Genomic DNA, 17,983 nt, shown 5'->3' on the forward strand with positions numbered 1-17,983 from the left:
CTGCAGAGCAGCCCCTGGCCCCTGTTTCTCGTTGCCTTCACAGCTTGCTGAATCTCTTGATGAAGTTTCAGTAGAGTCTGCACAGAAGCTTCCAGGAGCCGTTAATGGCTGTGCTTTGTTGCTGCTGTCTCTTCACGTCTGTATTCTTTTGTTCCTTTAGACAAATACGGTGAATGTGCAGGTATGCTGACAGAAGTGAATGAGGCTAAATGTGAAGGCTTTCTTTTGTAACAGGTAAGACTTTTTTTCTTTCTTTTTCTTGTATGAAAACATGCATGCAAGGGGGGTTGAAATAAGCTAGTTTTGTATTCCATCATTTGGTATTTTCGGCTTTGAGTGAGTCTGCAATTAAATAGGTGCATAACTTAAAGCTGGAGTGTGGGATTTTTTGCATAGAAATAAACGTCTGTCTTTTGACAAACGAGTTTACACAGTGCTGATTAGTCCTGCAGAGAAAGCTCTCTGGATTTCCCAGTACACTCAGTGTCTAGTTTCTATGGTGACTTGTCTGCTTTGGCACCCTCGTGCCTGCAGGTGAGCTCTTTGCATGTCCCTGCTCTCTTCAAGTCTTCATGTGCAATATTTCTTTGACTTAAATCTTTCCCGGCTTAGAATTGCTTTAAAATGGAGAACATTTACTCCATCTTTAAAACATCTCAGCCCTACATCCAGGTGTTTAAAATCTGACATTGTTTGACAGAGTATGGCTATGTTCATTGTGATCACAAATAACAAAGGCAGACACGTATTGTCTCGGGTGAAACGCAGAGCTGTAAGTGACTGAAATGCTATTGTATTATCTGATACTCTTTTGTGTTTGAGTTTACATACTGTTAGCGTGTTTATTCGTAAACATGCATCCATCTGTACATATGTAGGTGTGTGTGTAAACCTGCTGTGTATTTACCAGATAACGACAAGCTTAAAAATAGTTTCTTGGCTAATCACAGATGTTGGTGCATATTTCAAGCATATTTGATGCAATCTGCTGTTGTCTCAAAATCTGTCCTCTAATGAGATGAGTGTTGTTTGGTTATCTCAGCCAATATGTCCTTCCTGCCAACCTGCTTCCCACTGAACATCCAAAGACACTTGATAATATAAGAGCCATATTTTACACATTACATGACATGACATGTTACTTGTTAGACGCTTTTATCCAAAGCGACTTACATACATTCAGTACTGTGGACAATCCCCACAGGAGCAATTTGGGGTGAAGTGTCTTGCCCAGGGACACAACGACATGCTGACTGCAGTGGGACTCGAACTTGCTACCCCCTGATTCGAAGTCCAGCACACTATATACTGAGCCACAGCCGCAATACAAGTTCTACTCACTTAAACAGCCACACATACACACAGTTACTCTTTTTGAAAAATAGTCTGAAGTAAATGGGCTCATGTAACATTAACTGAAGCTAGCATAGCATGAAGTCAGGTCAGGGGCCTCATTTATAACGCCTTGCGTAGGATTGACGTAGGAAGGTTGCTTACGTAGTACAAAGCACAAAAATAGGTACAGAAATTTTCCGCCATTTTCCGATTCACAAAACATTGCGTACCGGCGAGGGAAGTGCGTACGGCACTCCCTACGCCTGTTTCCCTTGATAAATCACAATCGACTCGTAACGCCCATATTTGCCTATACATAGTCAAAGAAACGCCCATTCATTCATTCATTTTGACTGACTCCATGAAGAAGATCGCAGGAAATTACGATAGAACAGCTAAAAAAGACATCTCACACCGTGTCAGATTTTGGTTATTGTGGGGAGGTGGAGATAAATCATATTGTTTGGTGGATGCAGTTTGAACCAGAGTAGCAGCATGGAGGTCGGATCGTCACCAAAATAAATAAATAAGTGGTCCGCAAAAAGTTAATGACAAAAAAAATACACATAACCTTCCTCAGGCAGTGTGTTTGTCCCGGGGACAGGAGACACCCCCTTGATGAGAAACTGTAAGAAATGATCGGGGAATCCCTCCGGAGTGGAGTCATGACGACTGGATCTGAATTATTTTTGTTGTATTTGGTGGTTTTGTGTTCCAGCTGTCGATCAGCAACTATATATCCATAATCCACCAGTTAAAGGAAATACAACTAATGTGTTGTGTTATATTAGCTGTACAATTGACCACATATGGTGTTCTTAGTTTCCATACCTCCTGTGTTTTACGAGCGACTTATCAAGTCTTGGCAAACGGCATAAAACACGATTAAACGTGATAGTATATAAAACCATGCTCGTATCTACAACCTATAGAAATGCAAAACGGCGTCAGTTTAGACGTAATTCTGTCCTCCTGCTTACCGCATCATTTATGAGAAAACATTTCATAACATTAACACAACATATTCGAGGTGGTTTTAAATAGCATATCCGTATTTATTTATTTCTCCAAGTTATGTTTTTGTGTGCACTGAGGAGTCTCAAACAGGCGTTTGTTTAATCATTTAAAGATTGGCTTTAATCAATGTTTGAAAATGAATTCTTCATATTTGATAAATGAGAGGTAACATTTTATTTATGGTATTATTTCCACATATTTCTCTCCATTCTTCCTTCTGCCAACGGTGTCGCAGTTTCTCGTCTCTCCCGTTTGTGTGCTTAGTGCGTACGCATGGGTTAGAGTTTGCGTGGAGGACCGCACATTTTCTCGTCAAGTTAGTATTTTATAAATCGCAAACATTGCGTAGAAACTGGCGTACGCCATTTTTTGAGCGTATATCCCTTTATAAATGAGGCCCCTGGTCACGACTGACACGCATGCTCTTAGTGCACAGAAGGCCATCTGGGGTGAGTATTTTTACAGAGGCACAGTTGCTCTCTAATTTAGAGCCCCTGCTTTTTAAGTCTAGTGCGTCCAAACTTCTGTCTAGCGGAGATGAACGGCTCCTTCTAGATGAGATAAAGCACACTCGGTGCTCCCCGGTAAGATAGATGTGCACATTTGCATGCCAGGCTGTCAGTTTCACCGCTGCCAGGCCTCTTTCTTCCTTAATTTCTCTTTAGGCTGTCTTTTCTTTCCGCATTTTCCAATGACAGGCTCTCGAGAAGGGAGTACTACATAAATTACGAGTAGTTAGGGGATGCCATTATGCCCTAATGCATTTTCCACAGTTGACTGACAGTGGACCTGTTTTATTTTTGCTGCTTTAAATGTGTCTGTAGTGGGTAAAGGAGACAAGAAGACCATACAAATAAACCAATGAATTGTTGCTAATGGATACGCCATGATAGAAGGTTATCCAGGTAGAAGAAAAGTCGTTCATTTTGACCGAAATGACATATGCAGAGAGTTTAACATGTTCCTGGTCTAATTAATGGAAATGAGATTTGTGATAGTCAGTGGACAAATATGTTATATTGATCATGTCCATATAAAATATACCGTATGGAGTGATACTGTTGAATTTGACGTGTGTTGTGTCTCGTCAAATGTGTTAGTATTTTGTCTGTCATTTCCTGTTTTATTTTGTATTTACCTCTTGTCTTTCATTTCAGGCCCTGTTTCTTCCTCCCCTTGTGTGCTTTTCCCGCCTTCATCAGTGTAGCCCCTGATTGTTTCCACCTGTTCCCACTCACCTCATGTTTAAATAGTCCTGTCTCTCCCCTGTCCTGTGTCAGTTCGTCTTGTAAGAAAAGTTATCTGTCTTCTTTGCGGACATGCATTTAAAGCTCATTACTCTATATTTATTCAGTACTATGCAGTATTATAAATATATATATCCTATATTTCCACACACTCTGTCAGGACCTCGACACAAACTGATGAACCCAAATGCACGACCCAGAGACAAAGACTTGAATATAAAAAAATGTATATTTATTTATACAGTTCAGGTAATCCCTCTTAACAGAGTAGGTGGTGGAAATAACAAAAGGCGCTCACAGGGAGGAAAAAACTAGCGTAACAAAAAGAGGACTTAATAAAAACTTAAGCCTAACAAAATCAACAAAATAACAAAACCTGACATGAGAGAAAATTTCATCATCTAACGTTTTATTTTTCTGACAGTCTAATCCCCAATTATACAATGATATAGTAAAAATACTAGTTGTTTTCTTTAACCATTACATCCTCATTGGAATAGATGTCAGGAGTAATATGGCAGCAACAACAATCAGTTGCAGTCAAAAAGTAATTCAAAACATGCCTAAATACATGAAATTATTATTTTTTTAAACAAAATCATAAATACAATTTGTTGGTACAGCAATCATTCAAAAACTTAGATTCTCAAATATCTCAAAACATGGACACTTCAAAGGTCTCTACCTCTTCATGCCTCTCCTGTTTCTGGTGTCCTGCTATCTGATCTTGTGTTTTTCTCTGTAACATCACATAAATCACATGTTTCAAATAAATGTGTACCTTGCAGCTGAGCTGAAGACTCAGTTGTTGAACATCTTCAAACACACAGCTGGTGGACACAAGTCAAACACAGAGATTACACTTGATGAAACTTCATATTGGTGGACTTTGTTGAGATTGTGAGATGTGTTGATTTAACTCGGTTGTCATTTCTGGAGGCTTTTGTTTGATATACAGCGCTGAAGAGATACTTTGAGGAAATGGAGAAGATACCACAGTCAGTGTTGGTAAAGGTTTTTCTAAAGCCTTTCTCTTTGCTTCTGGAGTTTGTCGGGTACATTATGTTGTTTTGGAAACAGTGATTTTAAACCAATATTAATACTAAATGAAATGAAACTATTGCTGCTATTTGCTGCTTAGTATTTGGGTTAGGGTTAGTGAAAAGACAACTAATTAGGAGTTATTGTAAATCCATAGCAATTCAATTGTTTCAGCAGAAAATGGGGCACTCTGTCGCTGATGAGTTTGGGAGCCAAAGGGAAATATTCATGATGGAATTAGATCATTTTTCCCCCTCCTGAAACTTGAAATCTGAAGTTGCTGCATGAATTTCAGAGATAAAATGACAGCTAACTTTCAGCATCTGCGACAGCCATCTGTTGAATTCCAGTGGAGGCCTTTTCTGTTCCTTCTCCATATGCTTTGGCTCCTACGAGACGCGATGTTGGAGAACGAACGCAAGTCTTGTGTTGCAATGGGAACCTTACAATGTCCCGTAAGCACTCGGCTTACATTGACAATGACTGACAGACAGTTTTCTGTTGATCACAGACTTTAGTCCCATTGGAGAGAACTGCCAACTCCTGCTCATGAATACTCATAAGCTTGAATGCATGGAAACCACCAAGAACGGTTGCTCTGGTTCAGAAACCTCCAGGTGTTTCTTGGAAGAACGGTTTAAAAATAGCTTAAGAAGGAAGCAGAAATGTGCTTGAGGGTGTGTTTAAATATTGAGTGTCAATTCACGTCTATTATAGTCACACAATTCTTTAAAAAACCAGTATGGTGTGTTAGACAACTGTTGGTATTGCAGCCATTCAGATGACATGACAGTAAGTCAAGAGAATGTGAAGTATATAAGGAGTCCTGGTGGATGTAACTATGATTTTGAATTTTCGGCATGATGAGCCAGTAGCGCTACGCTCCCCCTCCAGGGAGGGATGGGGAAAATGTTGAGAGATTAGCCTTATGTTAAAACAGCCGCCAAACTGCTCATTATTCATTCTTCCTCCTGTCAATGTGAAGTATTACTGTCTGTTCCAGTCTTGACACGCTCTTACCAAATCCACAAGGGACCTTTGGTTTAACGGCTGTTCCCTTCACAGTGCTGTTAAATGGCTCATTAGTAATGCTAAGGTGTCATATGCTGAAGGACAAATGTATTGGCTCTGCAGCTTTACCTGTGCTGTCATATACATAAAGAATCGCGAGCTGAGTTTAGTTCTCTCTTAAACACAGTCAGCTCTGAAACCAGGGCGGTGAGGCAGTGGAGATATTTGAAATCTCTCATGATATAAATTAAATAAGTGTATTGGACGATGATGTCAAAGGTATCTCGCTGGATGCCGTTTTGAACTGGCGTTGCTTTGATCCCTACATAAACATTCCGTGTCCATCCCCTCTGAAAGTTTTTGGAGCTCAGAAAGTTTGGGTCGGTCAGAGATACAGAAAAAACATTCACCAACACTTGTGATGACCTTGGTTATCCTGCACATATCCAACTTTATGATCAGTGTGTCTACCTTATGAAATAAATGATGCAACAGGGATTTGGAGCTTAACAAAAATAAAACATGTAAGTCTCCACAGAATGAAGCTGAGTTATCTGGGGTTCATTAAAATGTCTCAACACTTGCAATTCAGTGAGACATGGACTGAGTACCAAGGTCGGTATAACAGAAATTATCCGGCTGTAAACTGGTGCAGGAAGAAGTCCTAAAAAACAGAAATTAGTTGGCATTTCAGCTCCTCCAGAAATCAATATTTTTTTGAATGAGAATTCGATAAGATGCCCCAAACAAGGTCTGTGGTTAACACAAGCTGAGGAGATTTTCACGTTTAGTTCAGCAAAATTAAATATGTCTTTATATATCCAACTCATGATTGTCTAAAGCTTCCGTTTCATTCATTTGTTTCTCACAATGACACTGAGACTACATAAAGTCATCACATCGAGCACGAGTCCGCTTAAAGCTTATCATCTGTGGTGTGTAGTCATGACCGCATGTAGTTAGGTTTCAGGGTTCTTATGGTCATTAAAAACCTGGAAAAGTCATGGAAATTAAAAATGCTAATTCCAGGCCCTGGAAAAGTTATGGAAAACAATATTTTTCCCAAAGTTTTGGAAAAGTCATGGAAATGTAACTAAAGTTGCATCAAATATAATTTATATTTTATCTAATCGCCGAAATAGTAATACTATAATGATAATAAATACTGTATAGTAATGAAACGTAAAGTGGCATTTAACTGACGAGGTATTTTGCTGGTGAGAGATTTGAGTTGCTTTAGCGTGTAGAAGCTAGTAAGCCTACTATTGGATTTGTTTTAGATAGGCACAACATGTTTCATATGCAGACCTTATTTTCCTGTTCCATGTTAAAATAAACCATTTTCAGTGGTACCACTGAGAAAGAGTAATGTTTTTGGTCATGGAAAATTAGGTAAATGTCATGGAGAAGTCATGGAAAAGTAATTGAAAGTCATTGGTGAAAAAGTGTATGAACCCTGTAGTTTATAGCGTAACATTAGCTTACTTCTGGTTACTGCATTTACACTTCAGAAATCATAAAAGACGTATTAATATGTGGAGACGAAACTGCTGAACACAACTTGTAAGTATCATAAACTTTTTTTTGCCTAAGAGTTTATTTTCTGCTATCCAATGAAAAAAGTCACAATGCTTTTTGTCGAGTTAGCTCTGCTATGCTAACTTCTGTATCAGCCTAAAAAAAAATACCTCTTCTCTAAACCGCTCAATTGAAGCATCTGATCAGAAAAGCAGAGGAGAGAGATAGGTGTTTATTTGAAGTAACTCACATGATCCTCTTTGGGTTTAAGTCATATTTGAGGAAGCTGACAATAATATGTCAACTTCATTTGAAAGGAACCTTCTTTTCAAGTCTAAAGAAAGGAGTTAGGTAGTACCTTGTCAAAACTAAATGACAGATGCTCCTGAATTTCATGCCGAACAGCTTAAGTTGCACAATTTAGTTGATAGTTTTCAAATGGTATGTCATTTAGGAAACTGAATGGGCTTGCAAGATGTGTGATTTGTGAAAGTGGAATGTAAGTCACATTTTCTTCTTTTGATAGTTTGTCAAATCTTCATGAAATGGCTCGATACAACCATGGCAACAGCTAAGAAAATACTAAGACAGACTAGTATTTCTTGTGATATCTCCAGTGTTCTAATGGTACATTATAATTGTTGTGTTTCATTAATATTGTTAATATTGCATGAAGATATGGAAGTCTTTGATTTAAAAAAAAAAAAAAATGGTTTTCCTTTTGTAAATCTTTATGGCATTCATGAACTGACTTTAATTCATTATTAAACTAATGTGGGATGAACGTAGTTATACACATGACACAATTATAGGAACATCATTAATTTTGTTTTGAATATGGAGTCATATTAACACTGAAAAGTGTGTCTTGTCACTGGATCACAACCTTTTTAAAGTAAGAATAAGAACAAACAAGAAAAAAAAGGCTTTACCCTTAAGTTAATAAACTCAATGCATCAACATGTTTTTTTTGGTGCCAGTAGTTCGGTAAACCAAAATGTTTTTATGATTGAAATTCTGTCAAGAACAGCACTATCCCTGAATGGATCTGCAATGCAAAACACTTTTCAATGGCATGTTTGTCTAAGAAAATGGGAATTTGTTCCATACTTTGCACATATTCCTCTCTCCCATCCCATCCATTTATTTCTCTCTCTCTCCTCTCTCTCTCTCTCTCTCTCTCTCTCTCTCTCTCTCTCTCTCTCTCTCTCTCTCTCTCTCTCTCTCTCTCTCTCTCTCTCTCGCTCTCTCTGACTGTAAATCCCACCTTTCTCTTCCTGTCGTTCTTTGCTATCAGTTTAGGGGAGGAAATAGATTGTCTCCCTGCTCCCATAATCAATGTTGTGTCAGCACACCAGGTTTCTCTCTCAAAGTGCCAATGCAGGTAGACCACTTGGTATTCACAAAATGAAATAATGGGCCACCATAAATTCTGTAGAGACGCTCTGTCTGTTTCGCTTACGTTTAGGAAGATCTCCACCAGATAACTCCTGATAGCATCTTCTTTAGCAGCACCAGTGCTCCTGTGTGACTTTCCCCTCTCTCACGCCTTATGTCTTTGGTGGCATGTCAACAGTAAAACAACTAGCAGTGGGTAACACATGTACATCACTTGAGATACAGCTTCTTACAGCATATTTGTACATGCGTGTGTATCCCAATCTCATGAACATGATATTTAAAAAAGGCCTTAAGGTAATTTCTAAGCCTTTGGCACAAATCGATATAACTGACAAATATAACTGTTTCACATAGTTATACTTTGCATATCTTTTATTGCTGAGGTTCTTTGATCATCTGCAATTTTACCCGGGGTTCATTAAGCTCTCTCAACCGGTAACTACTATTTAAACAGCTTCAACCCCTCATAATATTCCCCCAAATTTGTAGTAAAATACACATGCTGTGATTTTTTTGGTGCACTTTTTAAAGCAGAACACATATTAGTAGACACACAGAGCCCTATATTCACTTAGTCATTGAAATGCATGCGGAGAGGGGTAAAATACAAGTATCATTTTTCTAGAGCAGGTTCCCAAGCACAAGGCCATTTGTTAAACCTGTTCAGATGAATACACATGAAATAAATGTTAACGCTGCTGACAGGCTATTAATAAAAGGTCTCGCTGTTTGATTTAGAGGCAAGGCGAGGGTATGTGCCCAGGGAGGGGGGAATGCTATAAGTGGGCACGGGGAGGAAAAGCCTTATCTCGGCTAACTGATGTCTTTTGGGCTACTTGACTCCCTCAGGTTGATGGGACTTCTCTTTTATCACGAGAGCAACATGCCAGAGGGATTAGCCAGCCAATCCTGGATCAGTGAAACAACCAGTTCTGGCTGGGAACTAAATTAGATATACGGTGGGAGTTAAACCATATGGCCGCATCAGGTGAGGGGTTTTTCTTACCATCATACTGCCTCACATAGCCTGAAGAGCATTTGAACTACTTTTACATTCACTATTATTATTGTGAATATGACAATATACAGAACTTAATATGGGTCATGTAAACAGAGACAGGATCTTCAGAATCTAGCATCTTCCAATTCAGATTTGTGGGACATGCTGATATTATTATTTATGTGTTATAAGCATTTCTATAGATGTATACAGAAAATCAGGAATATGTCTCTTTATTGTGCTTTTTTTTTAAAGCAGTTTGCGACACAAGCCCCTTTTTGTTTGTTTACAGCCACCTCTGTGCATTTAGGCTGCTTGCTAGAAATAAGGTATTTTTTTGAAAATGGGAAACATACTGAATATTTTGTGCATAGTTAGGTCTTTTTCACAGCAGACATGTTGATTCTTAGTCGCAGCACAAGCAAGCTGTAAACCCAATATTGGCATTCATAGCATAAATCCTTTTTTTTTAAAAAGCTTAGCAGCCAGTCCCTTTTTACAAATCCAAATAGCATGGAGGAGCAAAAACACTCATTTGAAGTCCTATCTTTGATCAACCTGATGTTGTATGTAAACATTAAGTCCTTATAGCTCTCATCAACTTCTAAGGGACATTTCTTTAGCTGCTGAATGGTCCATTTTGTTAACCAACATTTCAAAGGTGTGTCTGTTTGGAATTTGGTGCTGGGAAGGTAGTTTGTTGAAAAACTACCACTGTCTTGAAACAATCCTATTGTGTAAACCAAAACGATAAAGTTTCTGTCGTGAACCCAGCTGAAAGATATTTTAAGATACTATAATACTGAGTCAGGTGAGAATTTGAGGAACCTCTTTCCCATTGCACATTAATATTCTCATTTTTAAAAGAAATATTGATTAGGCAGTTATTAACATTTTCTCCACATGTCATTTGAAAACATGTAACATTATCTTTCCCACGGGAGAAAAAGGTTAATTCTTTAATACTCAATATGCAATAATAACATTTAATTTAAGGCTAGGTTTTAATCTACAGTGTTTGTTGCTTAAAAACGTCTGAAGGCAGAATTCAAAACATAATTAAAAAGAAAAAGATACCCATTGAGAAACGCCTGTGGTAGTGCCTGCAATCAGCAGGACTCAAACATAGACATACATATTGAGGCAGTGTTGATGCTTGGAGCTGTTGGTTTACTAAGCAGGAAAAAAGGCTGATGTTAACCTCTCGCTGCCCCCAAACACCGCTCTGTGCAACCTGCTGTGTCTTCTGTTTCTCCACTGACCCGGCTGAACCCAGGGTGCAGAACGGCCCATCTGCTGGTCTGCTGGCGTGTAGCGCGGCCCAGTGTGTGAGATTAGGAGTTCAAGGAGCTCCTGTGTTTCCTCACCCCGCCTGCGAGCTAAGGTTGTATGTTTATCCAGAATGTGTGCTGGGTCACTGTGAAAACGGTGGATCATTTGTCACGAGGCTCATGAGGGCAACTGTGCAACATACTGCATCAAACACAACCAATATTCCCTTGAATTAAAAATGTAACACATACTTAGTGACTTATGCTACAATTTATACTATAATGATCCCTCTTTTACCGTGTTATTTCAGGGTAAACATCATGTAAATAGCAGACCATGAAATTAATCTGTACTGTACATACCCTGAAGCAATAGGCACTGGGGGTGAAATGATGTGATATACCACATTTCCATACAGAGAGAGGTGGGAGGCAACTAAGAATTGAGTTGGGAGGAAAAAAATGAAGATAAGTTCAAAGCCATGTGGAATGTGCATAGCAATTCATTACACTGTCATGGTGTGGAGAGAGATTGCAGGCCCATTCTCACCAGGGGAATCTGCCAATTATTAGATAATGTTCAGAGCAAGCCGTCATGGATTAAAGCTTTGCAACAGTCAGGATGCTCTTCAAATGAAGATGGCTCGATTAGCATTCACTACCAACTAGGACTATTCCAACTACCACGAGAAGTTTGAGGATCTCTTCTCTGGGTATATAGGTCTACAGTATTTTTTTAGACAAACAACCGCAATGTAGATATTTGAAATAAAACATCGCCAACAATTTTTTTAATTAATGCTTAAATGCTGGTGTGTGAATTAATTAGTAATCAATTATATGTTGCTTATACGTTAATCTACGCACATTTTAAATGAATAGACTAAGGACAAAAGGTTGAGGGTATAGATTACTTCTGATATTCGCATATCCACCATGATCATTATCCATCACACTTCCTCTGTTTTATTTATTTTATTTGTTATATACTGCATTGTCTTGTTTATGTTTCTTATGCTGGTATTGTGTATCTTGTGTGTTTGTACGGCGACCTTGAGAGCCTTGAAAGGCGCTTATATAAAATAAATGAATTATTATTATTATTATTATATGGTAATAATTTTCTCTTGAATGTACTGTAACTTGTTTGCTCGACTTCAGTGATGCACTTTCCTCTCCCGATCTTCACAAATGAGGTTTTGCGTGACACAATGTTGAGTTTGTTGCCACCTGGGAAATTGAACTGTCAAAGCAGTTACGCTATGTTACTGAAAAACCTCTCCACAGAATCGTATCGAATTTTAAAATCTAAATAGCTAAATGACACCATTCTGTCAGTACCATTAATAATGTATGAACACATTTTTTTTCTTGTACTATGGATGTGATCTTCCTTAATGAGCTATACATAATGCATTGCTAATGTACATTCTGATAGTATGAGAAACTGATTGCACAGGCTCCGTTGGGCTTTGATATCTGGATTTATTGACAAGTGGCAATCAAACCGTATACTAATATGCAGAAATATTCAGCTGGCATGTAATAAGGTCTCATGACATTTTAAATAAATGTATCTCATAATCACAGAGTCCCAGGGTAATACATATGAAATAGATTTGTCATGTCGTGAATAATATAACATATCTACTGTAAGATTGTAAATCCTACATATGGCGCTTGAAACTCCTGTATAACCTATAGCCATTATGTTGGTGTATTTATGTTTTTATAAAGCTTAAAATGTGTATCTTGTGTAACTTATAATTGTTTTTTTGTTACAAAAACCCCAGTCTGTGTTGAAAAACTCTTCAACCGCTTTGATAGACAGCGATATGATGGGCTTCTCTCCCCTTTTGGCTCTCGGAAAGACAAAAAACTAAAGAGAAAAATGGCCAACATTACTGGGGCCTAAATCTCATCTCCTGTAAAGTTAAAGGCCTCTTCTATTTTTCATCATCGCCTCCAAAAGTAAATCAATCATCTGACACCTGCATCACACCCTTGGACTTGTTTTGATCATCGGAGAAGCTCACATAGATTTTTATCTTTTTGACCAAAATAAGGAGCCTTTTGCCGTTTTCACTCATGACAGAGACTGATACAACTAGTGGAAGAGACTGGTCAGAAAAAGAAAGGTGGTAACAAAGCCAGAATTATATTTTGTGTGTATTGGTAAATGGACTCACATTTATATAGCGTCTTTTTAGTATTCGTGCAACTCAAAGGACTTTTTTACATGTCATGCAAATATTCATCCACACACATATATTCATATATAGATGGCCAAGCAGCTATACAAAGTGCCAAACTGATTATTATCTAATCTTATGTTCATTTGCACACCTTACATATTGATGGTAAAGGCTTTGGGAGCAATGTGAGGTTCAGTATCTTGCTTCACTTTGACATGTCGACAAGACGTGTGTCGAACTGCTGAGCTACTGCTGCCCCTGTGTGTTTGAGAATTTCTTTTGATTCGTTTTTGACGGAGACAGACAGACTGTGAACTGTTAAACTGCAGTTTTCTCAGATACAACCACAGATCAACGATGATTGTTGTTTTAGATACTAGAAGTCTCTACTTTCACCACAATATTGTCATTCTGTTACACGACACTCAAAAGTCATTTAAGGAACATACTTTTCCTCAACTTAACACGTTTAACATTGCCTAGAGGAAGGACAGCTTTTATTTTGGCCTGCATTCAATTAGTTTCTTAAGAGACAATTTAACGTTATCTTTAAGCAGTGTGCTGTGACCTTAAAGATAATTATATCCGACAATTAGACTTTGGATAAGTGTTAAGGCCTTAAGCAATGATATGTAGCATACTCTCGAAAATGCTGCAATGACAAGAGATTACTGCCCTTTCAAAATCAAACCAAACCGTTTTTATAGGAGTCATCCTCTAAGCATCATGAATAACTGCTAAACATGACCCCCCCCAAACCACCCCATAGTTTTCTAGACATTTAACTTAAAAACATCAGAAATCAACTAAGTCTGGGGGATCACTAGTCAATCGGTCCTTCTCGAGGGTCCATGAAATTTGCGCATATTTGTGTTTCAGATATAAAAGAAATTGGGTCACTGGATCATTCGTAACAATACATGGTTGTAGACTTTGGCAGACAAGCCTGTTCTTGAGGATGCGCTCCAAATCCACTGAGAAAAGCATAGAAAAACAAGCTGAGGAGTGCAACAATAAGAAATAATCTCTGCTTCAGTCCTGAAAGAACAGGAACTAAATACAGGAGGAAAAATCCCCAAACAATGACACAAACCACAAGACTATCCTGGAAATAAACATGTCCTCGTGAACTTAATATTTTAGGCGGCTTGCTGGCAGCATTTAAATGTACATTTTAAAACCTTTTGTCGTTTCCCCTGGAATTTTCTAATCACAGTCAATGTACATAGAGAGTGAAGCTATGCTGTAGCAAAAGCTCTTGAATGCTGTCGGGCTTTTTTCATTTGAGGCAAGAACACATTATGTCTTATAGCTGTTTACCCCCCTAGTATATGAATATTAGACAAGTTGATGAAGCAGGATCTAGATCAGATACATTATTGAATGTGCATAACAGATATACAGGAACTATCATGGAAGCCCCGATGATTGATGAGCCTGGTTATCCAACTGCTAACAGACACAAATACTGTATAAAGTGGCATCAGCTGCATTTAAATTAAAACATTTATTCATTGGGAAATACTCTGCTCCACTAAACCAACCTAGTCTGTGTGCAAACATGATGAAGTAATGCCTTTAATAGAGGTGACAGCCAGCAGCATGTCAGCATCTTATAACGGCCCCCGAGGAAAACCACGCTTCGAAAACAAACACATATTTAGGCAAATGCGCTCCAAATGCATAAACTGATCAGTTATCAAAAAACACACGAGTAAAAAGCACAGTTAGAAAAGTGCCTTCTGATCCAGAGTCAATGCAGATATCAAAACACATACATAAGGGGAATGACAATGTGACAGTAAATGTGCTGGAGGAGATGAGATACAATAGACAAACATGCAAGAAAGAAAATGCAAAAAGAAAACCCTGGCAACATGAGCTGGTATAATAAAAGTGTTCCAGGTAGCCAGGGGGAGGAAGGATATGAAAGAGCAGAAATACTTCATTGTGACGAAGCCTCTGAAAGAAATAGACATACATGGATGTCTCAAGAGATGTAGTAAATGAACTACAAAAATATATATCAACCAAAGGAACCAAATCCTGAGGACACAGGGAAAAAAAAGAAGAACCTGAAATCTCCCATGAAAATGTCGAAGTAAAAGTTCAGACTGGCCGACACACACTTCATTGAAATGATCGTGCACCTTTTTGGCGGCTCCCAGCTCCTGTACTGCAACAGTGCGAAATGAAATGATCTTCTCTTATACAATCTGCAATTATCAGCAATGACAACGCTTCATGTTTCATTTGAACATGTTCCTATAAAATAACAAAAGTTAAGAGCATGTGCTGAGTCTGAGATGTCCTACACTAAACGCTGTATCGAGGTTGCAATGTGAGGTGCAGGTGAAAAAAAGAATACATGGAGAGAGGGTTTTCTTTCTTAGCCTTCCACACTATTTTACAGAAACAAAAACTTCATGCCTGGTGCTACGTTCACCAGCAAGGAACAAACAAAAATGCCACCCCTCCCCTCTCTTCCCAACCACATTTATAAGAGACTGCCCGCCTTCCCAATCCAACCTGGCCAATCAGGTCATGGTTCTGAAAGGGGAGTGAAGGGTTGAATACAAAATTAAACACTGTTGTCTACATTTAATAAAATCCTAAAGGCTTAAGTAATTCATAATTGTATCAATATAAATATTGTACCTTCAACAACAACAACAAGGTCTTCTTAAAACGGATAGTTTTTAACCTGATTGACACTCATAAAATCACACATTTCCTGACCAATCACGTCCAAGACTCCGCCTACTCACACGGCACATATAAGGAGTACTTTGGAGGCGTGCTCCCCAAGCCCCCAGGAAGTGCGCCGGACTCTGTGCCTAACATTCGTTGTGTCCAAACGGCGGTACTGCAACTTCCGTATCAGTCCGTGACGTCACCCGGCCCAAAACAACTTTTTTCCATTGACTAACATGGGGAAAGAGACGTCTGTAAATCGGTGGATAATTTTTTTTTAACTAAATAAACTACCCAGTATGAACTATTTGATAACCCTTATTAGAATCATTAGGTCCTTAAAGTTGTAAAATGCACTAAAAGCCGAATCTAGATTTATTTTCTCTCTCCATTCATTCTAGTGAGCCGAGAGTGGGAGCTCGGGGGGCGGGGCTTAAGGGGCGCATGCTCTGTGAGCGCACATACGGGTTCTTCTGCTCTGACAGCCAGGCATGATGGGTAATCTGTGACGTTTCGCTCTCTCAAAAGTTGGGCCATTTTGCCTTCATGCGCCAATGAGCAGCTCTCATAGGAAAGAACGAGACCCCGCCTCCGACGCTGTATCCAGTTCTTATTATACATCCATGGTGCTCCCCCTTTGAGCACTGGCACAAGATGGCTTCCAGGTCTGAAAAAAGGAAATGGTGATTACTTTGAAATTGTGTGTTTTAAAGACTGTTAAATTAATTTAGATGCTGGTTTTATAACTTTAACTGAAATAAAGAAAATTCTGAAGAAAAATTGACGACCTTTCTTAACAACAAATAGTTAAGCCAAAATGTTAGTGAGGGAGTGGGTGTTTCTCAATGTCGAAGAAAGCTGCTCCAGAGCCACTATTTCAAGGATACTACGTCATCGAGTGCCGCCGAAGAACTGTTCCAATGTCCAGCATACTTGGAATTCTACCGAGGCCGGCGTACTTCGTTGCGGGAAATTTCGAGGCTGCACATGTGTAGACTCCGCGGTCTTAAAATCCCCACAATGCTTTGCGCACGGACCAATTTCCAAAATCTTTGGCCTCTCATATGACGCACACCTGCACACTTGCTAGCCTGTTCCATTCTTCGTTCTCCGAATGCCAGGAAGGATTCTTGACTCGCTTCTGAAGGACCTAGATTCGGAAGACATGTCCCACCAAGCAAGCGTCCTCGACATTGAGAAACACCCAGAGTGTGCGCTTCCTCACAAGAGGATGAACTATTTCTGATTTAACATGGCGTTTACTCAGACTAATGTCATGGCCCAAGGCTGCTTTTATGTATACAAATATTTACAAATTATACAGTTTTAATCAACTTTATTTAGATGTTCCTTCTGTATGACAAATGTGATTCATTATATCTAGAATATCGGCTCTGTCTTTCTTTTACTTTGAGTGTTCTCGTAATAGGATTTTAAACGTAAGGCATGCTAATGGCAGTATGGTTCGTCTTTGTAATGATGTGTTATTGCGCATAAACAAGACTACAAGATGGGAGTGATACGCTGAAATTAAAATGTCAACTCGTTATCTCTTTTAGCTCACACTATCAAACATGCGATGCAAGGATGGAACAAAGAGGTGCATATTACTGCTGGAATTCTCTTTCAAGCCCAGAGTATTTTCCAATAATGAGCATAAAGAAGCATGTTATCTCTGTTATTGTGGTACCTTGTATGAAATAACACGCTTTTAAAACGGGTGACATTTGTAACTGGGCAGACCATTTTTCCACAAAGCAATAATTCGCTGTCAAAGTGCTATTACACAGTATATGTCTCCTCCCTGTGGAGTCACATTGATTTTTTTAGTTGTCATTACCATCTCAGTAATTACTGTGTATTTTGTAGATTGCTGGCCATGTGTGATCACAAACGGACACATGCATGTCTGTATGTTTCAGTAAGTGGCATCATTATCGACGTTTAAAAGATATGTTGTCAGGATAATATACAGGGTGTCCGCGGGGTCTTAAAAAGTATTAAAAGTTGATAAATCAATTTAGCGAAAATTAAGGCTATTAAAAAGTATTAAAAAGTATTAAAGGGCATTTTCCAAGGTATTACATTTTGTAGCTTGTTTTCAATAAGTATATAAATTGTCCAAAGAGGTTGTATTCTCCAGTTTGCCTGAATGTAATCATTGCGTAGGTGTGTAGTGTGATTCTGTGTAGTTTATTTATGGCATCCCGTTGGATTTGACGTCATCTGAACAGGACATCGCACGCTCACTGC

The sequence above is a fragment of the Trematomus bernacchii genome, unplaced genomic scaffold (assembly GCF_902827165.1).
Source record: "Trematomus bernacchii unplaced genomic scaffold, fTreBer1.1, whole genome shotgun sequence".
NCBI classification, from domain to species: domain Eukaryota; kingdom Metazoa; phylum Chordata; class Actinopteri; order Perciformes; family Nototheniidae; genus Trematomus; species Trematomus bernacchii.